The sequence below is a fragment of the Lynx rufus genome, unplaced genomic scaffold (assembly GCF_022079265.1).
Source record: "Lynx rufus isolate CCGP_SWC_20201006 ecotype Redwood Valley unplaced genomic scaffold, mLynRuf1.p SCAF_14, whole genome shotgun sequence".
Lineage (NCBI taxonomy): Eukaryota > Metazoa > Chordata > Mammalia > Carnivora > Felidae > Lynx > Lynx rufus.
In genome coordinates this window covers 4326139-4351924 of record NW_025814828.1, presented here as the reverse complement: position 1 = coordinate 4351924, position 25786 = coordinate 4326139, and the positions used below count along the sequence as shown (strand labels likewise).

Genomic DNA, 25786 nt, shown 5'->3' with positions numbered 1-25786 from the left:
AGAAGGAAAACACAACCACCCGCCATCTTTTTTTGGCATGCGAGCTCTGTAATTAGCTAAAAGTTCTCTGTGTGAGCTCTGGATAGACGGGCACTTCATTAAGACCCAACTGTCAACGTCCTCTCCTTTCTAAAATTCGCTTCTTTTTTGTTTGTTTGTTTTTAAAGGGAAGGTTGGGTCAATGTTTCAAAACTCAAGGAGCACAAGGTTCATAGCCTGGGGCAGCTTGAGGTGCTGGGTAATAGGTCACACTTCGCATCTCCCATCACTGTCTCCCCGCCTCCTAGACCAGGGTCCCTGTGCCCGTTCAACCTCCCAGCTGGAACCAGAAGCCTGGCCCTGGGAATCAGATTCTCTCCTCTACCGGAGGACGGGGCTTCCCAGTTCATTTTGTTCTCTGCCTCCGTCGCTCCTCTGGTTCCCGTCATCTACTGCTTTTGCAGCCCCGACCCTGTGTCCCCATCAAGTGAGAGCCAGAGCACTGGCAGGTGCTGTCCCGGGCATGTTGTTCGACAGGCCTGGTGGGCGGCAGGGAGGTGTGCAGGAGATACACCCCAGTCCCTGACCACGGTCAACATTCATGTCCTTCTTAACCTCTCCTCTCTGAACGTACTCCCCGATGTTACACAGCATTTGTGACTCCGCAACACTGCACAACAACTTGGGTGGCTATGGAACCGGACGTCCTCTTTCCTCGCTGCGCTGTGGGCACTAGGAGGGCAGCGGCTGGGTGAGCGAGCATCCAAGAAAACCGCGTGACACATAGCACCGACGTTTTTTCTGTTGAATTAGAAATGCCTCACTCCAAACCCCACCAAAACACAGGTTAAGAAGGAGACGACACTGCATGGTACGTGGGTGGAAGGTTCGATGGGTAGCAGAAGGATTTGAAAAGGAGCATCCGTCTGTCGCTATGAGCACCGACACACAGTGAAGCTTCTCAAGATTACTGAAGACACCCATTAGTAGTGCCCAGGAAATGCCCTGGGGTCGCACATCAGGGGTCCCTAAGTGGATGCAACCCCTTGGAAATGCAAAACTAACACCAGTGACAGATAAACGAGCATGCCCCCTAACCTCCCGTCCCCACAACAAAGCAACGTGGGGCCTTCCCATCAGAGAAGGCAAGAGAACCACAACACCGTGCTTGTGTGCTTCTAACTACTGGGTGTTTCCGTGCTTCCCTTAACCTGGACACTAAATACGCACAACTTCTTATCTGGAACCGCACTTTTGTGTGTGCACGTGCGCACTGTAAGCCCTCTGCCTACGCCTTCGTGAACTCACCTACATGAAGAACACAGGAGCACGTGCTCGTTATCATTATTATTTTAACTGTATTTCATCAGGATTCATTATTTATTGGGTAAATAAACGAGGACTGATTATTGTGAACAGGGTTTCCCAGCCCTGACGTCACTGGCACCCTTGCTGTGGGGCTCATGGGTCACTGGACGATGCTCAGCTGCACCCCAGCCTCGCCGCCTCGACCCCTCTCTGCCAGCAGCAACAGAGGCCCCAGCGGAGAGGGGCCGACGGAGGCCCACCTGGCTCCCCTCCCAGCATCTGTCAAATCATCTGCACACACGTCGTGTTGCTCTCCTAGCTGCGTAGCTCGGTGTCTGCAGAAGGATTCGGAAGCCGCCGCCCATCTGAGTGACCACGGATTTCTCCTCTGCACCTACCCGTGTATGAGCAGTGCTTACAGATAATGCTCCGCGGCCATGACTGGCCCCCACCACTGACTGGAGGAACACCTCCTTCCTCTCCCTCCTGACACACTTCCGCTCTCCCCTCTTATGTCTCTCTCCCTCTCAAGCACCTTCCCTTCTCTTAAAAGCCAGCTCTGTTCTCCACTACCCTCTTCCTCTAGAGACAAGCAAGCAGGGAGCCATGGCTCATACAGCAGCCGCTCTCCCACCCCTAACGCTGCCCTCAATTCTCTCTTTGGTGGCTTTTACTGCCTGCTTGTTAGGAAGTAGGGGGGGATGAGTGAAGGACTGTGGGTCAGGGGTCTTGTCCCCGCTCAGGCCACCAGCAACGAGGTCTTGGGCATGAAACATGAGCTGCCCGTGCCTCAGTCTCATCCACTGTTCCCTGACGTCCCGTGTCCGCCACGGGGACTCAGCCGGCGTGGTGGAAATAAAGGGCTGCCCTGCAAACGGGATCTCAGAGGTACATGGGTTCCTGAGTTCATCACGTTATTCACAATGGCCAAGACACGGGACCTACCCAAACATCTGTCAACAGAGGGACAGAGAAGATGCGGCACGCACGCGCGTGCACACACACACACAGTCAATGGACTATTAGTCACACACACACAGTCAATGGGCTATTACTCAGTCACACACACACACACACACACACACACACACACAGTCAATGGGCTATTACTCAGTCACACACACACATACACACACATAGAGTCAATGGACTATTACTCAGTCACACGTACACACACACACACACACACACACACACAGAGTCAATGGACTATTACTCAGTCACACACACACACACACACAGAGTCAATGGGCTATTACTCAGTCACACACACAGTCAATAGACTATTAGTCACACACACACACACACACACAGAGTCAATGGGCTATTACTCAGTCACACACACACATACACATACACAGAGTCAATGGACTATTACTCAGTCACATGCACACACACACACACACACACACACACACACACACAGTCAATGGACTATTACTCAGTCACACACATACACACACACACACAGAGTCAATGGACTATTAGTCACATACACACAAACACACACACAGTCAATGGACTATTGCTCAGTCTCTCTCTCTCTCTCTCTCACACACACACACACACACACACACACACAGAGTCAATGGACTATTACTCAGTCATAAAAAGAAAACAGTTCCATCTGCTACCACAGGGATGCACCAGGAGATATCACACCAGACAGAGAAAGACAAACATGGACTGAGCTCACTCATAGGTGGAATCTTAACTCCCAGAGGCAGAAGAGAATGCTGACTAGGGGCACACACATGGGGCGATGTTGGTGCAAGGCTACTTGCTTTCTATTACATGATGAACACGCTATGGGGACCTAACGGACAGCATGGTGAGCACAGTTAATAACAGTGTCCTTGCTTGCAAAGCGTGTAGATGGTAGATTGTAAATGTTGTCACCACACACCAGAAAATGGCGAATGTGTGAGGTGGGCAGTGTGTTAATTAACTTAATCATGATAATCATTTCACAACACATACATATATGAAATCATCACCCTTCCACTTCAGATATATACAGTTTTGTCAATCATGCCCCAATGAAGCTGGGGCTGGGGAGAACATCGCCTTGCCTTCCCCTGAGGAAACGAAAAAGAAAGAGAAATAAAAGGTCTCCAAAATGATAAAGCCTGAGACATACACCACTGGTTGTTTAGGAAGACTTTCATGCATCCATACCTTTACAACTAAAGGCAATTCACTGACAATTCAACCAAATCCGTTCCAATTCAACACACCTATGGGGTGAAAACTGGATAGAAGACATCGTGACGGCCTCGGGTTGGGCTGGTTTCCCAGGGGAAGGAGCCTCAGAATCACCCTGTAGGGCTCTGGCCGGCCACATCGGGGGGACCCACAAGCACAGCACCCTCAAGGGTGGCCTTCTGCAGGTGGCTTCTGCAGGTGAGGTGAGGTTTCGATCCTGGCCCCCCTGCCGGGTGGCGGACAAACCTGGGCCGTGAATTCAGCCTCTTTGTCAGCACTTTGTGTTAAATGGAGATGAACATAACACTACCTTGTACGTGCCCTCAAGAAGATAAAATTCTATGCTGAGTGCCGTGAATCCATAAGGGACTCATCAGTAGCGGCCAGTAGTCGTTGGGGGCAGTCATCACAGCACTATTATTACAGCTTTGCGTAGATGATAGTAAGGATGGGGACAGAGTTTGAAACAAAGAGGTGACCCCCAGTGATGCCCTCCTGCTACTGATTCCCATCTTGGATAATCCCGTCCCCTTGGGTGGGGCCAGACCTCCAGACTTGCTTGTAACGAACAGAATGTGGAAAACAAAGGCACGTGACGTCTGTGATGAGGTTGCAAAACCCCGTGACCTCTGTGTGGCTAGCAGACTCCTCCTCCTGCTGGACTTGAAGGAAGTGAGATTGCACAACCGGACAGATGCCCCTCCATGACGAGGGAGTGATGGCGGCCTCCAGCCAATGAGCAGCAAGGACCGGAGGCCCTCATGCCAACAGGCTGCAAGAAACAGCATCTGCCCACAACCACCTGAGCGAGCTCGGGCACGGATCCTTCGGATGACACACCGTTCCTGGCCGGTACCTCGGTGGCCACCCAGGGACCAGCTAAGCTGGGCCAGATTCCCCACCCACTGAACCTCTGGAGATAACAAATTTGAGCTGCTAAAGTTTGCTGTCATCAGTTGCACGGAAGCAGAAAACTCACACAGGGTACAAGAGCTTTAGACGTGAAGGTTCAGTTGTGCTAACGACGTCCTGAGAAAGGCTCTCTGTGGCGGGGGCTCACAGGCCACGCTTAACTTATTTTCAGAACACACTTCATTAGTAATGACTGGTCAGAATTTATGTAAGTAATTTAAAGATACATTGCCTCGCTCACCAACCATGTGAAAAATGAATTTTTGTTTTACGACTGAAAGTTGAAAATACCAGGAATGAAAAATGTACTTCTGGTAGCCCAGAGGAACACGGTTGACAGAGAGATGAAATGAAGCAAAATCCAGGCCCCTTGTGAGTCTTAAGTAACATTTCACCAAAAAAATCCAGCTGCTGAGAGAAGTTCTTTGGCCTACCCTGACTTCACCGTACACAAAAATCAAAACTCATTTTTTTTTAGAATTTTGGTTTGCTGTGTTTTTACTTTTATTCTAAATGTACAGAAGGAAAATACGTAAAGAAAGTATTCAGGGAACCGCTCAGGGGATCATTTTCTTTCCGTGTTCTTTCTACAGTGTTTGTTGCGCACATGGCTGAATGCACAGCGTTCCCATAGCCATGTGCCGTTTTTCGGTTCTTTGTTTTTCTGTGTAAAACTCACACTGTGAGCTGGGGAAAAGTCTGGAGGAACGGCAGGGGTCAGAAATGGACGGCACCGTTAGCCCACAGAGGACACGGCGGACAGATGGTGACGAACTGAATCAGGGGGTGATGGGTGTGTCTGATTTGCATTCTCCCATCAACCTGTTGCTTTGTGGTGCCTGGATCTGGCAGAGGCTGGAGGAAATGTAAGCACAGTGGGCATGACTCCATAGAGATGTTGGTACCCAGATGAGGTGGGGGCAGGCGGGAGAGAACAGGACTGACTGGGGATACTATTACTACCACTATGCAATTAACAGGAGATGACATTTCAGAGAGAGAGAGACAGAGAGACAGAGAGACAGGGAGGGAGGGAGGGAGTCAGGGAGGGAAGGAGGGAGGGAGACAGAGAGAGAGAGAGAGAGAGAGAGAGAGAGAGAGAGGTCAATGAGACTTCAAGCTTGCTCTCGGGAAAGATACTGCAGCAATGGGCTTTGCAGAGAAGAATGAAGACAAAAAATATCCAGGGCTTAAGATTATGAATCGGCTGCAAACCAGGATCTGACCACAGTCAGGATCCATTGTACATATGAATCCTCCTTGGGAAAAATTTGTTCCAACTTTCTGTGCAAAATTGTGCTGAGATGCTTATTAATTCAGGTGTAGACTTTTTTTTTATTGGAATTAAACCCAATAGGATGAATGCCCCTTAATATTATTAATAGATATTAATAAATTACATTTATTAATATCTACAGAGAATGAATTCCTGACTCACAGAGTGGGTTTGGTTAGCTCATCGTGACATTATGTCATTAATTATACCTCCAAAATGTGCCTGCAGTAGATATAGTTAGGACTCGGGTGAGACCTATCATCGAGCCCAATTAAAATTGTTAGGAAATTTAAGTCTGTTAGTAGCCATTTAGAATCTCACTGCATCTAAATCATTACTGTCTGAAGTAACCACAACTTATCTGTTCCCCACAAGCATGAATTAGAAAAAGGTGTTTATGAAGACGCTTCAAACTATTAAAACGTGGTTGATAAAAGCACTTTAAAAATAAAAGAAAGTGCTCTGCTGCTAACTATGAACAAGGCACATTAATTTATGAAAAACTGCATAATTTCCCTCCTTAAAAAATTAAATTATTTTTCTGAACAATCTTAATTTGGCAAAAAAACAAAAAACTTTTGTGGGAAAGTATCTATTCCTAAAACAGAATCATTATGGAGGAGAGAGAGAACTCAGAACACCTTCGTGACTGGAGGTGTAATTACATTATATTTGTTCATTAAAGAAAAATTAACAATGCACTTACATAACAGAAGCTTTACCATGACAACAAAAATGTTCCTGATCTATTTGCTCAATGGAGAAAAGCATATTGAAAATAGAGAAAACCCTACACTTAGAAACCATACTTTTTTTTAGAACAAATGCAGTTTTATTCCATTCAAACTGCGTATAATAAAAATTTCTTAACCAATATATCTCGTGGACAAAGTGTTATCTAAATAGATGTCCTGTTTTAAAATCATAATAGTCATCTGACATCAAGACAGAAAAAAACCTATCTGAATATGTGTTAAAGAAAACAGGCATTTCTATAGATTTAAATACAAATTGTGATTTTTCTAATGTAATATTGTATGCAAACTATGCTTGAACAAGAAATAATAAACTGCTTGAAATTTTTCTAAAATAAATATTCAGGGGCGGCTGGGTGGCTCAGTCGGTTAAGCGTCTAACTTCAGCTCAAGTCATGATCTCACAGTTAGTGAGTTCAAGCCCCGCGTCGGGCTCTGTGCTGACAGCTTGGAGCCCGGAGCCTGCTTTGGATTCTGTGTCTTCCTCTCTCTTTGCCCCTGCCCCGCTTGGCTCTCTCTCTTTCTCTCTGTCTCTCTCAAAAATAAACGTAGAAAAAAGTCTTTAAAAAAGAAAACAAAATTAATGGTCATGTTTCACTTTTTTACCACATCGCTATCTTTACTGACTATGCCACGGTACGTGGTCTTTTGGTCTTCGCATTTGTCAATACACTTACCTATACATGGCACAATTAAATGAGTTACATTGATTTAATAACATGAATAAAGAAAGGTATTTTAAAAATTAAGCCTTGCTGAGCCTCTTCCTTTACATTTGAAATCTGGGAAGGGTTGACGAAGCGCTAAGTTCAGAAACCTGCAAGATCCTCGTGCCTCCTGCTCACTTCTCTCTCTTTTGCTCGTACAGCTTATGCTCCGGGACACGAAGAGTAGGTCAGCACGCAAGGAATCTGGGCACAACACCCTGCAAATTGGTGCTGACGCTCCTTACCCACCAACCACCGGGTCGCCCGATCTCCGCACACCTCTGTCCTCTGGCCGTACAACACAAGGGCTCGTACCTCGTATAAGCTCCCGTGATGTTTATGTTCCCCAAACCTGATGGCTTTTCCCTAAGTCTGCCTGGAGCTGACTGTGTATTTTCCTTCCATGTGCCTGGGGCACAACGTGGGGCTCGATCCCATGAACCGTGAGATGATAACCTGAGCCCAAATCAACAGTCAGATGCTTCACTGACTGAGCCACGCAGGTGCCCCTAATTAGTTAATTTTTCATTGTGGTAAAAAGCCACATAAAACGTACCCTCTTAGCCACTTTTAAGCGTACAGCTCAGTGGCATTGAGTACATTCACAACCGCTGGGCAACCGTCGCCCCTATCTATCTCTGTAACTCTCTTCGTGCTTCAAAACTGAAACGTTGTCCCCTTAAACTCTGACTCCCTGTTTCTCCTCTCCCCGCCCCTGGACCCCACCCTGCTAGTCTGTGTCTCCATGAGTTTCACTGGTCCAAGTACTGCATCTGAGCACAACGGGACAGCATCTGTCCTTCTGTGTCGGGCTTATGTCACTCAGCACAATGTTCTCGAGGCTCATCCACGTCGTAGGACGTGTCGGGATTTCCTTCCTGCTTCTGAATAATACTCCATTGTGGGGACAGACCACATTCCGTTTATCCACTCATCTGCCAACGGTAATTATGTGATTTTAAAACACAAAATATGGAAAATACTTAACCACCATTAATTTCACTCCTGGACTCCCGATCACGGTTAGGGAATTTCTTTTCACAGTCATTTGCAGGGTTAAAATTTGTGAACATCTACATATTTTGAAATGACTATATCATGCACACGCTAACAACATGTATGTTGCTGTCTGTGCCCCTGCATATAAGGCATTTCATTTAAGTACAACCCAAATGAACACTTGTATTCATTATATAATTTCTCATTCAGTTCTTTTTTTTAATGTTTTATTTTTGAGAGACAGAGAGACAGAGTGTGAGCAGGGGAAGGGCAGAGAGAGAGGGAGACACAGAATCCGAAGCAGGCTCCAGGCTCCGAGCTGTCAGCACAGAGCCGGATGCGGGGCTCGAACTCACGAACTGTGAGATCATGACCTGAGCCGAAGTCGATGCTTAACCGACTTAGCCACCCAGGCGCTGCTCTCATTCAGTTCTTAAGTAACTGAAAAGCAAAATACACTTTACTATATACTCTATATACATATACACACACATATATGATACGTATACACACCCTAAATACACATATATACACAGAATGACCAAAAGTATGACAAAATATATCTGTCTCAGAGATTATACACATGCACATATATATCACCTTATATTAGTATGCTGAAATGGCTACAAATATCAGTGTCTTATAAAAGTTAATATTTCACTGTTATCCCAAATTTTAACGTTTTATTTATTTTTGAGACAGGGAGAGACAGAGCATGAACAGGGGAGGGGCAGAGACAGAGGGAGACACAGAATCTGAAACAGGCTCCAGGCTCTGAGCTGTCAGCACAGAGCCCGACGCGGGGCTCGAACTCACGGACCGCGAGATCATGACCTGAGCCGAAGTCGGCCACTTAACCGACTGAGCCACCCAGGCGCCCCTGTTATCCCTTATAAAAAACTTTTATTGCTCATGATTCATTATTTTCAGTCTAGCTGGTTGAACCTCTTATAGGTAGATATTCACGTCTAATGGCTTGCGCTTAAGACGAAAGAGAATTGTCAGTTTCTCCCCCTGCACGTAATAATTCATAATTATCATAAGCATATATTTACTTATGTTATCATAGTCCCCAGAAAATATTTAATGCCATGGAGCTTTGATATAGTGTCATTTTGTGAAATGTATATTTTGTAATGAGTGAACTGCCTTTACGATAAGAGGTTATCTTTTTAAATTTATTTTTTATTTAATTTATTTTTATTAAAAATTTTTTAATGTTTATTTTTGAAAGAGAGAGAGAGAGAGAGAGAGACAGAGATAAAGCAGGGCACAGGCAGAGAGAGAGGGAGACACAGAATCCAAAGCAGGCTCCAGGCTCTGAGCTATCAGCACAGAGCCCGATGCAGGGCTGGAACCCGTGAACCACAAGATCATGACCCCAGCCGAAGTAGGACGCTCAACCGACTGAGCCACCCAGGCGCCCCTAGATAAGAGATTATCTTTGCAGCGAATTGTGTTTTTGTCACAAAGGACAAAGTGCGTGTTGGGATGGAGATGCGCTATCAAGAGAGTCTAGCTCGTTCACGAATGCAAACAACCAACAGGACATACAGGGGTTCTTCAGGGCCTTTAAAGCTCTGTGATGAAGAGACGCCCACAACAAGGAAGCCACTGGAATCCCTGGTAATATTGTTTGTCAGGACAGTGCACACTGCCTGTAGGCTAGCGCATCTCCACCTGGGACACGTTTGGGTGAGTTTGCAAATGGGATGCTCTGGTTGCCGTTTTAGTTGGCATCAGGCAGTGATGTCAAGGTGTTCGCCAACAGACGACTGTGTGGGAGGAAGAAATCGCTGTCCTGCTCGGCCCTGGCATACCTCTCCTTGACCTCCACACCTAAATGCTCTGTCGTTACCCACGCGTGACCATGGCTCAGCTCACGTGTTCACTTATGTAAAACTCAACTGAATTTTACGAACCAGAGTGGTCCTCAAAACTCTGGGGCATGTGAACATCTCACAACGTCCTGCCTGGTCAACGGGGGTCACCATAGCTGGAGAGTTCTTGGTACCAGAGAGCAGTGGATGGAAGTGTCGTTAAAATGAGGTATGGTAGAAGGTAGGGCGGCCAGATTTTGGGGAGCTGTTTATTGGCAATGGTGAATCACAGAAGGATTTTCTAAGACACAGAGGCTGTCACGGTGTCATTGTTTGTGTCTCCCCCACCGCCTTGAAGAGATTCAGATGTTGAAATCCTAACCCCCCTACCAGGTGATGTTATCCGGAGGCAGGACTTTGGGGAGGGGACGGGACCAGTGGCCTCATAAAGGAGTCTCCAGAAAGTCACATGCCCCCTTCCCGCATGGGAGGAAGCCATGCTGTCTGTCTGCCTTACGCAGGACAGGAGGTCTGGGCACATCCCAGTCTAACTTGCTACAATTCACTGGAGTTCAGTGCTGGAGCAAATAATAAAGTGTACCTCTGCCTAAGGAGGTCACCGCCGTACAGAGGTCTTTTTCAGGGACCTCACAGGAGGAAACAGAGGCTGGGTCAACACGGGTTTGGGGATACCTGCATATTCCCGGATCCCCTGGCCAAAACACCCGAGTACCCTACCAGTGGTAACTTGTAACATTCAGCACGAAGGACTGGACCTCCATCACAGGCAATGGCAGAGAACGGTTAGCAAATGTGAAAGGACAGAAAACGGAGCATATGCAGAGGGTCTGAAGGAGAAGGGAAAGCCGGGGGTTGGAAAGGGAGTGACAAGCTTCTTCACATCCTATTGATTGCCATCGGGGCTGTAACATCGCAAGGCCCCTGGGATTGTTCTCTGTCCGAGGTACTAAAGCTTTCTTTATGGGGGTGAGAACCGTTCAGCTGGGCAATGGCTGGAGATGAAAAAGAAGAACATTATTTCAGCTGTTAGGAATCGGGGGCAGGCATGACCGATTTAACAACCAGATTAGGGAACGAGGCGAAGATGACTCAAAACAACTAGGGCATCCCCGCTAAGTGCATGGCCGGCCAGCGGTTTTTGTCAGCCTCACACTTCAGCAGGCTGCTTCACCCCTCCGCGTGAAAGACATTCCACAAACATGATAATCAGCCTGACCATCTTTCCGGGGAGGATGGCCATGGCCACCCCTCCACCGCCAGCACACAATCTATCATTTAATCACTACTGTTTTCTTCGTGACTGCAAATACATGCGTAATGCTGTCAGGATGTGTAAGCAGAATGCAGAAGCTTTTCATGCATTTATTTTTTCATTTAATTACTCAGATAGTTAAGACGGTGAGCACCTGAAATGCGTAGCCTTATCAGAACATTCTGTCGGGTCCAAAGCCCAGCCAGAGGAAGATTCCATGTAAAACGTGTCCAAATGACACCCTTGGTTGGGAGTCTGCAGCAAAGCCACCGCAGGGTCTCAGGGCAAGGTGAGCCAGTGTGACAGGTATGATTAGCCAACATGACCCTCTGGAAGGGAGCTCTGTGTGTGTGCGTGTCTGTACAGGCTCACACCCTTGTTCCCGACCAGAGCCAGTCCCAGTCCTACACCCTTCTGCCAGGGAATCAGCCTTCCCCATGCCGGGGTCCCCCGACCCCAGCTCTTCCTTCTCATTCCCCCACCCAAGAGGGAGACTGGTTACCTGCTCTATCCATCCACCACATTGGATTAGGCAAAAGTAGAAACCAATACGAGTGCAAAACTTGCCGGGCTCTTCGTCTAGGAGAGAAGATCTCAGAAACAGACCAAGACAGAAGACACAAGTTCCAAGCATTCACTACTGAGTGTCACATCGCCTTCTCCAAAACCCCCTCCGTGTGTCAAGGTGGTCGAAACATAAATGGGACAAAGTCCCACGAATGTCTTTCGTTAGGTGTAGTTAACTGTAACATAACTGTGTGTTGGCCAATTTGACAATAAACTGTGTTAAAAAATAAATAAAAGTCATTCAGCAAACACACACACACACACACACACACACACACACAAGAATCGCCTTTAAATTTGCTTGAGTAGCTGCATGCAAAGGACAGAAAAGAGTGAGCTGTTGTGTCTGAGGCCCGAGCCAGGACAGTGTCCAAAACAAGGAAGACGATCTCACAGGAGCTGCCAGACCACGAAGTCATCATCCTGTCACATGGCATCTCTCCCCGGCCACGACCGGGAGGAGACTGAAAAACCCCATCTGTCGGGGATATCGTGGCAGGGATTAGTTGGTGGACAAGGAGGGAATTTGAACAAAGTGACCGCTGCCATCCTTCCCAACCAGGAGATCCTGTCAGTGCACAAGTAAACTCATCATCTAAGATAGACCAAAGTGGAAATAACAACACGAACGTGTACCCATTGAGAAAGAAACCCGACCAAATAGGCATTCTCTTTGTTCTCTGCAAGGGATCCATCTGCACGATACTCCTTGCTCTGCCCGTGAGACTGCGCACGGGATCTCCTGATGAAATAGACTCAATAGGAAGATGATGATTAACAAATAATTTGGCAACATAATTTAATTATGGGTCATTTAAATGTTTGGGAACAGCCATAAAAGCGATTTGCATCTCACTAATTAGCCCCATTTATAACCCCTTCTAAACCTTCCCTTGCTAAGCATCACAGAAAATCATTATAATCAATGGAAATTATCAAGCAACGGAAGATTTTAAATGCAAGTGCAGGACAATGCGTGTTAAGAGAACACCGGCGGAAGCAGGTAGCTGCCTTGCACTTCCCAGCTTGGTCTGCTTCAAGCTGGAAAGCAGCAAGAGCGCTCTCTGGAAGACATGTTTATCTGCAAGGCATCTCCCAGATGCCGCTCGCCTGTCAGGAACATGGGCTGGTGGCCAAGGAGATGGGAACATCATTCACATACCCTCCTTCCATGCTTGCTTACCAGTAGGAGTTTAGTGAGCATATTCCCAGGAGGAACCTTCTCCTTGGAAACACGGCCTGCCCAACCTCCCCAAAGCATCACCCTCAAATCCATCTTTAATGCACAGCCTGGCTCTGCTGCAGCGGCTTGGCCAACAGATCATAAGATGGAGATACGCCCAAGTGTACATTCTCTCGGTGTAGCCCTTGAATATTTCCCCCCTTTCAGCCCAACTACATTGAACAGGATGGCGATACACCCAAGTATACATTCTCTTGGTGTATCCATGGAATATTTTCTCCTTTCTATCTCAACCACACTGAATGGGATGGAGATACGCCCAAGTGTACGTTCTCTCTGTGTATCCCTTGAATATTTTCCCCCTTCTAGTTCCACCACATTGGATGGGATGGAGATATGCCAAAGTATACATTTTCTTGGTGAATCCGTCGAATATTTTCTCCCTTGAAGTTCAACCACACTGAATGTGATGGAGATACGACCAAGTATACATTCTCTTGGGGTATCCCTTCAATATTTTCTCCCTTGAAGCTCAACCACACTGCATGGGATGGAGATATACCCAAATACACATTCTCTCTGGGTATACCTTGAATATTTTCTCCCTTGAAGCTCAACCACACTGAATGGAAGAAAAGGTTGCCAGTTCAAGTGCTGCCATTAATGACATTGAATTTCACCCAAGCCCTGTGATCTCGCAAGTCAGAAATAGTTAAGAAATACCCCTGCCCTCTCCGTTTTGGAAAATGGCTGACTGCAAAGAACCACCTTTCCTCGAATGACTCACATAAGATTTCTGAATGCCTCCCATGACAACGTTGGACAAGGTCAGACACAGACTCCCCAAATTCCCTTTCTTTGTGTCAAATGATTCACTGAATGGCTTGTCCCTACTTATCAATCAGAATAAAATACTTGTGAAACTTTGGTTCAGCTTCTCTCCTTCCCTGAAGGCCCCAAACTTTGGCCCGCTCTAACCCAGAGCCATCAGACAGCCCCTCCTGAGGACAGGCTGCCCCAGGGGAAACCATTCTTGGATCTACTGTCCAGTCTGTCCACCCTCTCATCCCACATCTCACACCTGGTTCCCCTGGCTTTGTTTACCTTTCCTCATGAAAGAGAAACCCTTTTTGCCTAAGCTTTGAAACTGTGTAAACCTAATGGCTGGAGTGTTCTTCCAACTTGAAATAATGCCTTTCGATAAAAGTCTCTCCTTCTTGAGTCTGCATATGTGTTTGTCTAATGCAGACCAGGTTGTCTTGGGTGTAGGGGACTCCTAGACTGGCAGAGATCGAGCCTTTTTCCAAGTTTGATTTTTTAAATAGTTTATTTTATTTTTAAGTAATCTCTACAGCCAATATGGGGCTCGAACTCACAGCCCCGAGATCAAGAGTCACACACTCCACTGACTGAGCCAGCCAGGTGCCCCTCAAGTTTGATTTTTACATAAAATCAACCTTCCTGTCCTGTGAGATGTCATAAAGGTGCCAGAATCATAGCTGTTGGTGTAGCATCCTGCCTATTTAGCATCTACAGAAAGCCAGATGCCAGTTCACCAACACCATTCTCACGAAAAGTGGTGCAGGTGTGTGCAGGTGTGTGTCTGCCCCATCCCGTGAGACATTAGTAACATAAGGGTTATGTTGTAGGGCAGATAAGTCTATCTGTTACTCAGTTACTGGGGTGAGCATCTCTGATTGACTTCAGTGAGCTACGTATTGCACTATGTCTGCTATACACGTGAGCTTCAAAGTTACAGCAACGGTTTCTCTCCAGGGTCTACCATGGATGGCCTCTGTGGTCTACAAATGAGGTGCCGTTTTCCTGGGGGCACCAGGGAGAGCCCAGAATCAGTGAGACATCCCAACAGGAAAGAGAAGATACCCGCGAAATAGAATTATGGAGAATTTACTAAAACATTGACAGGGGTGTGGGCAGGAATAGGGAAGCCAGGAGGACAATGTTAGTCCCAAAAGATGATACCACCCTGATGCTCAAAGGGGAGAGAATGGTCACTCAGAGCAAGCAAGGGCTCTTGCGGAGAGCTGGCACCCCTAGTCCAGAATGCAGCCCTTCCTTGGTAACCCTGCAGGGAAGGAAGAGGGGCTCAGATGAGTACCTCAACCCGAGTTCCCTCCCCTTCCAATGTCTTGGCTTTCCTTGGTCAAATGCACCAGAGCCAGAAGGAAGATAGTCTGCAGATGTAGTTCCCATGGGGCTTCCTCCATGGAAGGAAGGGAGGAGAACATAATGGGGGGGGCAACGTGGCTCTGAGGACAACAGGGAGGAAAGCAGTTCCCCAGACGGTCACCATGCCACCGACATCCAGGGCAATGTTCTCCTCCCATTCCAGAGAACCATGAGCTGACAGGACTCTCCACACTTGCCCAGGAGTGCAAGAGGCGAAACTGTGCATTGAACCCTGCTTTATCTGCCTCCACAGAGCCTTTTTTTTCTCTTCACCGCTATCCACTGATGTGTAAGCTGTCTTCATTCCACAGCCCAAGAGAACACATGACAAAAAATGGGAGCAGGATTGTACGGACTCCGATTTCCATTAAAGCATACAGACATCAAGTGCTTCCTTCTAGACAGTAGCTTTTGCCCTCGATCAACTTGAGCCGACAAGGCCACAGGAGTTCATGAAAGATTTGGAGGGTGGGCTCTATGGAAAGGCTGAGAAAGGAAAGACATAGATAAATCTGCCTGAGTTTCCAATGCTGCAATGGGCATCCCTTGAGATCAGTGAAAAATAATGTGACTTGGAAAAGTGAATGCTGTCGGGTGGAGGATGTCAACAGCATTGACTGTGCACTAGCTGTGCACCACGTACAGCACCTCTGCAGGTGTATAAACGACGGTGACACAGACAAAGATGAGTTGAGAGCAGAGCCAGGACCTTGCGATGGCACAGGCACCTACCAATGGCATGGGCACCTTGGATGGTGTGGGCCCCCATGATGCTGTGGGCACCTTGGATGCTGCGGGCACTTCATGAGTGTCTGGACACCTTGGACGGCATGGCTCCTGTCATGGAGCAGGCACCTTGCATGGCATGGGCCCCCTGTGATGGCGTGGGCCCCTTGGATGGTGTGGATACCTTGGATGGCGCGGACACCTTGGATGGCATGGGCCCCCTGCGACGGTGTGGGCACCTTGCATGGCATGGGCCCCCTGTGATGGCGTTGGTCCCTTGGATGGTGTGGACACCTTGGATGGCGTGGACACCTTGGATGGCGTGGACCCCCTGTGATGGTGTGGGTGCCTTGGATGGCATGGGCCCCCTGTGATGGCGTGGACATCTTGGATGGCACGGGCCCCCTGTGATGCTGTGGGCACCCTGGATGGCATAGGCACTTCATGAAGGTGTGGACACGCTGGATGACATGGGACCCCTGTGATGGCATGGGCATCTTGGATGGTGTGGACACCTTGGATGGCACAGACACCTTGGATGGCGTGGACCCCCTGTGATGGTGTGGGCACCTTGGATGGCATGGGCCCCCTGTGATGGCATGGGGACCTTGGATGGCGCAGACACCATGGCAGGTATGTTACAGACACTATCCCCACATCAAAGCGCCTTGGCGGTTGTCCTCATTATGAACACCTCATTTCCCTCTCAAAAATGGTCCATGTGCAAATGAGAGACAGGACAGTCCCACATCTAATCCTCACAATGGAGGCCTGGCCATCATCCACCTTCCATAAAGGAGAAAGACAGGCTCTAAGAGGTTGAGGTGCTCGGTGAGGGTCACACTGCTAATCAGTGCAGAAGCCACACCTACAGGATAAAATTGGCCCAGCTTGGGGGGGGTCTGCATTCAGCCACAGTAGATGACTCCCCCCACCCCCTCATTGGTCTACAGAGAGTAAGATCAGAGAATGTCTCATTAGCACGGCGAAATGACCCGGGAAGATCCTCTGAGGACTTTTCCCATTCTCATGGGCTCATCTCCAAACACGTCCACCAGTGATACATCTGCAGGAGGTGCAGGTTGCAGGTCTGGCATGAGTGTCCACAGCAGAGATTGCAACAGAGAACTTGCAGTAAAATTACAGAGAAAATGCACAGGCTGCAGGAGACCACCCCCCAAATTCCATGGGAGGCTGCCTACGTTATTTTTTTTTATGGGCTCCTCAGGGATGTGAAATGCCGAAAGAACGTTTTTGAAAGAATAAAATTACTCTCTGAGGAAACCCCATGCATGGATACAAAATGCTTATTGTCACGTTCAGCAGAATTTCCCCTGAAGGGGTTCAGAACAAGCCTCCCCCAGATGCACCTCTTTGGCAGGTGCATTGTTCTGAGCTGAAGGCAATGAGAGGCCTGAAGACTCAGAAAGACCTGCTTACCTCCTCCTTAGCTGCCTTGGAGAATTTAGACAGAAGGGCTGGTCTGGGAACACAGCTCTCACCAGAGAGAACGACAGAGTCTGGGTGAGTGTGGAAGTCTGGGTGAGTGTGGAAGGCTGGGGGAGGGGGAGCTGGGCAGGGGGTCAGCCTGTCTGTTCAGTTTCGTCTCGGAGCCCTACGGGCTCTGCGTGTGTTCACCAAACACCTGCTCTTCCCGTCTTCCCAGGAATTCCCTTCCTCCCGTTTGAAGCCCCAGGCCCCGACCCCCTTCTCCTTAGTCTAGGACAGCACAGACGCTTCAGCTGCCTGACTGTCTTGGAGCCCCTCACGTCCTTGTACATATGAAATTAAATTTTTCTCCTGTTAATCTGTCTTATGCCAATTTCATTAATAGACCAGCCACAAGAACCTAGCAAGGGAAGAAGGGAAAGTGTTTCTGCGCCTGCACTCCCCCACAGGAAATGGACAAAAACAAGTGCCTGTCTGGAATTAAAATTAAAAACTTAATAAAATTTTTAAAAAGAAAAAAAAAAACTCAAGGGCTTGCTAAAAGATATGGAATATTCCAGAATTCAGTTCCCATCTCCTGGTGATCTCGTAGAATCGCATGTGAGCCCAGAATGTCGGTTCAGCCACATTAACGTGCCAGCTTGTCTTTTATAAGCGTCTCCTCGGATTTATCCTAGATATGGAGGTCTCTGCCATGGGCCATCCCCTGAACTCTAAAAGACCAATATGGAAGACACTTAATGAGACATCCAAGCTGGAGTTCAGTCTGGCTGCCCAGGGCTACCAGCCCATTCCAGTGTCTGAATGCCCACCTCTGAAGCCAAGACCCGAACAGCATCCTGTGTCCTGTGGTCAGTTCTGGGTGTCAGTGATGGGATCCTATTTCCACACCTCACACAAAGGGGCTGGACACCAAGCAGTGACCTTCCCACACTCAGTTCTGCATGTGGCCCTCTCCATTCTCATCCACAGTATCTTCTGTGACGTGGGGTTACAGACAAGTCCTTTACACCATAAGGTCCAAAAGAACCCATGCAGTCCTCCAACAAAAGTAGGTAACAATCTCTGGAGCAGACACACGGGGATGGGATGGGGGAAGCAAAAATCCCAATGGGATGCACAAGAAAGTAAGCGGCTGGCCCGGGAGGGTGGCTCTGCACAGTTCCTTCCCTGCTGTCAAAGACATGTAATCTTTACATGTAAAAAGGAAACCACAGCAAACCTGTAGGTTGATTAAAACCACGTTAGACTGCAGCATTTCCAACAGCAGGGAAGAGTGTGGATATTTAATAGAAAGCATTACATTTAATGCCAATTTCAATTGTATCCTGCAAATTCATTAAAGCACAGTACTTGTCAGCAAGAAGACCATTCGGTGCAATTCCTCATTGTTTGCATCAAAAGGGAAGAAGTGTGGTTTATGTGTACGTAAGTAAGTATTCTGGTGATCTCCAAGGGATTATCTTCAGGATCACTGGATGAGTTATCTATGTAAAACAACACACTCCTAGGGCAGGAAGGCACAAAAACCACATGCCCTTCTCGATTCAAATTTTCCACCGAGCCAGATATCATGTGAGCCCACCTGTATCACAGCCCCTACTGCTTTTCTGATGGAGTACCGAATGGTTCTGACGGGTCCGAGGATAGGCAGAGAGACAAAGGAACACACAGACAACTCTCTGGCTGCTGGATGTGCACGGGGGCGGCCCCAGTACGAATGGGAGGGAGAAGGACATGGCAGACGTTTGGATTCAAACCCAGTCTGGCTTTTAGCCTTGGAGACCATGCCTTCTACCCTGAGATGAAAAAACAAGAACGAACAAGCCAGTATGAAGTGGGTGTAAGAGGAGTCCAGCCTTCTCCCTGACCCCCTCTGCCTCGAGCAGACAACTGGGTGCCTACTGGGGATCTCACCAAATGAGGGGCCACTCAGGAAGCTGGAGCAGGCCACAAATAGACCTATGGACCTCAGAAAGAGTGGTTAGAAAGAGAAGGAGGACAACCTTCTATGGAGGGAGGAGTTCCAACAGACAGAAGCTAGAAAACCGTGGGCAGGACAGGAGGAATTCTCAGATGGCCAGCAATACCCCTGCCACCCAGCTGTACACGCTCTGTGTAACCCCCTTCCCTTGAGGGGCAGACAGGACCTGTAAATGTGATGGATGGCATTCCTGTAGTAGGAGACTAGTCTGTGGGCTCTGAATTCATCCAAAAGGGATATCATCTTGGGTGGGCCTGACCCGATTAGGTGATCCCTTGAAAGATATGGTTTCAGATGGCCTCGAAGAAGCAATAAAGAACTATGACATGAACTGCCTACAGGGGCCACGTGCCCCGAATCACAGGTGACCTCTAGGAGCCAAAAGTGGGCCAGGACCTACAGCCCACAAGGAAATTGGGGCCTGAGACCCCAACTGCAAGGAAGGGAATTCTGCCAATACCCATTGCATCTGGACAAGGATTCCGATCCTCAGATGACATACTGACTCCCCTGAGCACAGGAACAATCTATTCCTGGGCTAGACTCATGACCCACACAGACTGGGGCATAATATATGGGTGTTGTTTGCAGCCACTGTTTGTTATGGAAGAAAAGAAAACACATACGATGGGTACAAATGTTTGTATCCCATCTCCAAATATTTACAGATATTCGACTTATGGTGGCGTTATGTCCCAATGAACCCATTGTAAGTTGAAAATATCAGAAAGTCAAAAATGCATTTAATACACCCAACCTACAGAACATCGCAGTTTAGCCGAGCCTACCGTAATGTGCTCAGACACGTGCGTTAGCCTGACGTTGGGCACAATCATCTCACAGAGGCCTTTTTTATAATAAACCATTGACTACCTCACGCCATCTACTGAATACGGCAAGTGACAAGCAGGAGCTTGTATGGGGATGGAATGGGTGTCAGGGTGCTGGTTCTTGGCTCCCGTGATGCTGGGGCTGACTGGGAGCTGCCCCTGGCCAGCCTCACGAGAGAGGACAGCACTGCATGTCCCTAGTCCAGGAAACAATCCAAATGCACAATGCCAAGTACAGTTTGTACCGAACACAGACTGCTTTAGCACCATAGTCAAATCAGAAGTGGCAAGATCCTAAGTCGAACCACCATAAGTAGGGGACCATTTCTCTGTATGGAACCGCGGTTCTATGCCATCCACCATGCTTAGCCCATCCCTGGGCATCCGATCAAGGCCCAGGAGACACTGTCTGGATGGACCGACCTCAGAGCAGAAAGAACACAGGAAAGGTGTGGTGGGCTGGAAAAAAAAAAAGACCCTCAAGGATGTCCACGTCCTACTCCTCAGAACTTGTGACTATCTTACTTGAAGAAACAAAAGAGGGGGACTTTGCAGGTGTGTTTACGTTAAGGACCCTGAGAATGGGAGAGGATCCTGGCTTACCCAGATGGGCCCCATGTCAACACAAACATTCTTATAAAAGGCAGATGATGGGGCAACAGGGTGGCACAGTTGGTTAAGCGTCTGGCTCTTGATTTTGGCTCAAATCAGGATTTCACGGTTCATGAGACTGAGCCCTGAGCTGGGCTCTGCGCTGACAGTGTGGAGCCTGCTTGAGGTTCCCTCTCATTCTCTCTCTGTTCCTCTCCTGCTCGTCCTCTCTCTGTTTCTCAAAATAAACACTTAAACCACCAGGTTTGCAGTAATTTCTACAGAAGCCCTAGAAAGTTAATACAGAAAAGAAGGAGAGAATATAAGGAAGGAGGGAGGCAGGGAGGAAATGAAGAAAAGAAGAAAGGAAGTTAGGGAGGGGGAAGGAGGGCAGGAGGTGAAGATAGCAATTACCTTCACTGCTCAGGAATTTCCAGGGCTAGAAGTATAGGAAATATGTCTGTTGAAAACAACAGTCCTAGGGTGCCTGGGTGGCTCAGTCAGTTAAGCATCTGACTCCTGATTTCGGCTCAGGTCATGATCCCACAGCTCGTGAGTTTGAGTCCCACATCAGGCTCTGCACTGATGGTGTGGAGTTTGGGATTCTCTGTCTCCCAATCTCTCTGCACCCCCCCCCACTCTCTTTCTCTCTGTAAATAAACAAAGAAACAAACAAACAAACACAAACAAACAACAAACTTAAAAAAACCAAAAATCAACAGTCTTTTACCACCGGTCAGCCTGAACATATGGTACAAGACATATTTCTCCACTCCTGCTTTGTATCTGTCTCTGAATGTATAGTTACTTCAAAGTAAAATTAAAAAAAAAGGAAACCATACAACAGAACAAAGAGTAAGTTATGATTTCTGTATATCATCCCTAAGAAATTCTGGAAGGACACACACACACACACACACACACACACAATTACAGTGCTTAGTACCAGTGATGGGATTAGGGTGTTTTTTTTTCCAATGCTTCCCTGATTTTACATTTTTTAAATATTAAACAAGTCTTGCTTTTAGGACTACAATGAAAACAAAGAGAAACACTTAAAATACAAACGGATGAGGAATGAGGAAAACTCACGACGTCATGGAGAGACACGGCTTAACACCCCCATGTTGTTCATGCGTATTTACACTGTATTCTAAGTTTGGCCCTCCCATCGCCACCCGTGAAGCAAATATCTGGCGTTACAGTCATAACAGGAGTGGGCACTTCAAGCTCTGGGTTGGTTCCAACACCATCCAGCTTCCTGTTGTTCTACCAACTTCGAGAGGCCAGGAGACCATTCCCTTTGTGCCCCCCTACAATCCACTCCACTCCTGGGATGGGGTTGAAGTTAAAAAATATTTGTCATGGGGCGCCTGGGTGGCTTGGTCAGTTAAGCGTCTGACTTCAGCTCAGGTCATGATCTCACGGTCTGTGAGTTCGAGCCCCGCGTCGGGCTCTGTGGTGACAGCTCAGAGCCTGGAGCCCGTTTCAGATTCTGTGTCTACCTCTCTCTCTGCTCCTCCCCTGTTCATGCTCTGTCTCTCTCTGTCTCAAAAATAAATAAACGTTTAAAAAATTTAAAAAACAAAAGAAAATATTTGTCATGCATTGATTTGTGCAAAGCTTATGATGTTTAACAGCTATGTGCAACCTTGGACCTGCCCCAAGTTATCACATAAGTTATTCTTTCCAGCAAGTTAGAGAATAATTCTTCAGTTATGTGCAAGTTCACTTCTACAGACTGATCCTTCTTTCATTAAAGCTCCAATTTGGAATAAAATGTTGAAATACTCTGAGTTCTAAATATCCCTGTCAAACACTATGTCTGTGGCATAGGGTGAAATCTTCAGTTAGTGTTTGGTGTTTTCACCTCTATTTCAGAAGGCCGTTTTCTGACATCATTTAAATTAATTTTTTAATTATCATTTTTTTAATTTTAGATGGGGGAAGGCAAAGAAAGACAGAGAGACAGAGAATCTCAAACAGGCTCCCTTCTGTCAGCATAGAGCCCAATGTGGGGCTCGAACTCACGACCCTGGGACCACAACCTGAGCCAAAATCAAGAGTCGGACGTTCAACCAACTGAGCCACCCAGGTGCCCCTCTGACGTCATTTAAAAAAATTAACACACTTAAATTTATTACTTGTGAATTCAAGCAATAGCAAAGCTATAAATTCAGTCCTTCCTCTGCGTGAAAGTTTACAGAAAGAATCTGACTCAATTGGTGAAGATAATCAGTATTGTGCACCCCTCCCCTTGTCAGTACAGCCTTGCTCCTTGTGCACACATCATGCAAACGTTTGAACACAGCGTGGATACAACGCACGTGTGCTAAGGGGAGATGAGCACAGTGTGTTAGCTGTTGTCTTCTTGATACAAATGTGGAGTCCTGAGTGTTGCAGAAAAATCAATCAGCACCTCTTAAAAATGTGTTTCCCTTACAAGAGAGAACAGGTGTCATTTTTAAGAAAATTCGTAAGCTCTCAAAATGGATGACAGGAAGAGAGTATCAATTTGCTTGCCAAAGCGAAGCGAATAAATGATTTTCCCTGATAACCACTGGGTCTGTGTGATCTATCAGATAATCAGTAAATTCACCATCCAATTTTTCAGCGAAACTTTGGTTAGCTCTTCCTTCAACTTAGGATGTAGATTTTATTCAACACAGGGGCACCAATGCCTTTTAATCAATGCTCCTGGATTATGCTATTACTGTCACTAATTATCATTGTGATGGAAAGGAAAAGCTTTAATTATTGATAAACGGGACAAGATCTTTTTACGAAAAATTAGGATCAGGCAGTGGAAACGACCATTCGTATAGGTCAAAAATAACTTTCGGCAGTGTCCTATGGTGCAACATACACCACAGACAAAAATTAGTAAACGTCAACTCTGGAGCCAGAGTAAACTGGTTACCGCGTCAGCAATAAAACGTCTCCTGTGTGGTTCTCAGGAAATTTCCTAACCGTTCTGGGTCTCAACTTCCTCACTGTCCAAGAGGAATACGGATATTGCTATTCTACAGACAGGAAGATAGCAAGTGAGAATTTTAAGCATAAAACTTAAAAGTTTTTAAATTTAATTTTAAACGTTAAGTTTTTAAAAATGCAGATGCATCGTAATCAGTGGCCTCTAAATTCCACTTAAAAATCCAAAAAGGAAACGTTAATCGTCTACTAACCCAGTTGGACATAAGCAGTCGGAAAGAATAGACTGGTTTTGGAGAGTGGCAAGCAGACATGGGAAGGATCGCTGAGAAAGGAACCAGGAGAGAGTGAAAACAGGGTGTGCACAGAGGGGCACGCCATCGTGAAATGAGGTCCACACGGCCAGGGGCCTCTCCTGAGGGTCCCGACTGTCTGCAAGACAGGATTCCTCTCTGCAGAAAGCGGACGTTCCCAGATAACAGCTGCAGGTCACGGCCGGAAAGGCCAGCTATCTGACAGGCGAGACCCAGAGTGAGTGTTCCCATTGGCACAATTTGCACAGCTTCCACTCAGCTTTGCCGAACCTCCCTCTTCGCTATAAACAGGAGAAAAAGGACCAGAATCCATTTGAAAGGAGTCCTTACCATGAAGGTCAGAAACGAAACCACCCAAACCAAAATCTTTCAATCATCCAGCAATCAATCAGTAGATAAACAAAAGGTGCTTTGGAAAAAGTACATTTAGAGAAGAAAACAGAAGTTTTGGAAAGATAGCACCTGATCGATGATGAAATAATTCAGCCGGGTACAAGAATTGGAGAGCATCTCAAAGCAAAGTGGAATAAAGAGCAAGGTGGCTGAGAACAGCAGAGAAAATATGAAACAAGAATGTCATAAGCAGGCATCGAAGCAGAGGAAAAAAGAAAGAAAAACCATGCAGGGGCGGTGTGTGTAAATTCCAAAGCGGTAACACAAGACACAGTTTCAGAAGTCAGGGATGTGAATATCCATACTGAACAGAAGACAGTGTGTCCAGAGCCGTGACTGAAAACAGACCTGGGGGAAAAGCCCATGATCACTGAATCCTAGGGCACTGAGGGCAGAGGAAAGATCGTAAGTGCATACGGAGGGGGGACGGGTTACATCAAAAACATAAGACGCAGCGTGGCTTTGCTGTTCCAACAGCCATACCGAATAAGACAAAATCCCCAAACTCGCAGAATCCAAAGGCAAAACAATTTGCCACCTGGAGCTCCACGGCAGCCTCCAGGTGTGGGGGCCCAGGAACAGAGCCCGTGCACACGTCCTGCGCCAAGTGTTTGCAGCTTGAGATCCGCTATTTGGTCTAGGGAGAGAGCATTCACGCCCAATTGCCTGCATTTGTGGTTGTTACGCTCTCTTCACTGGCGTCCCCCAACGAGAGTGGATACGAGTGTCACATTTATCTTGGGGAAACAAGTCAAACATGATTAATAATAATTGCAATAATTAAATCCCCATCTCTTCCCTTTTTTACCGTGAAATGTGGATGTTGGCGCTTAGGCAGCAGAAACCACTCTTTACTTCTCATGTAATTCAACTGGATGGGCGCTATGTCTCTGAGCACAAAATTTACCCTTCTTCACTAGGCTGCAGGGTCACGTACTTGCTCAAGACTCTGTCTTATGAGACCCAATAGCATTCCTGTGATTTTTCTAGCCCCATTTCTTTTATTTCTTTTTCCTCTTTCCATGAGGACTGGGCAGCCGGCAAGTCTAAGCCCACTCCCGTTACCTACAAAACAGGCTCCAGACACGGTCTGGGAGAAGAATCTAGGGTGGAAAAGAGTGTGTGTGGCCACAAAGTAGCTCAAACCCATCATGTCAGAATGGAGAAGGACGTGATAAGGAATTGGCTGAGAAAAAAGCGGGCTGGAAGACAGGAGGGGACAGAGTAACAATCATCACCCTAACTGAAAAATGTCACATGACGAACAAGACATCAACTATAAGTTAATAGAAACACGAAAACCATCTAATCTCATCAGGAATCAAAAATTTAAATTAACAGGCAAGGAAAATGCTCCTTTTGATCTACCAATTTGGCAAATATTGGGACGTGAT

At 47.0% G+C, this 25786-nt stretch overlaps 1 protein-coding gene across 1 annotated transcript in view; it reads right to left on the bottom strand.

The window, feature by feature from the left end:
- STS (steroid sulfatase) overlaps positions 1–25786 on the bottom strand; it is a 156990-nt gene that overhangs the window by 84674 nt on the left and 46530 nt on the right. The window lies entirely within an intron of this gene.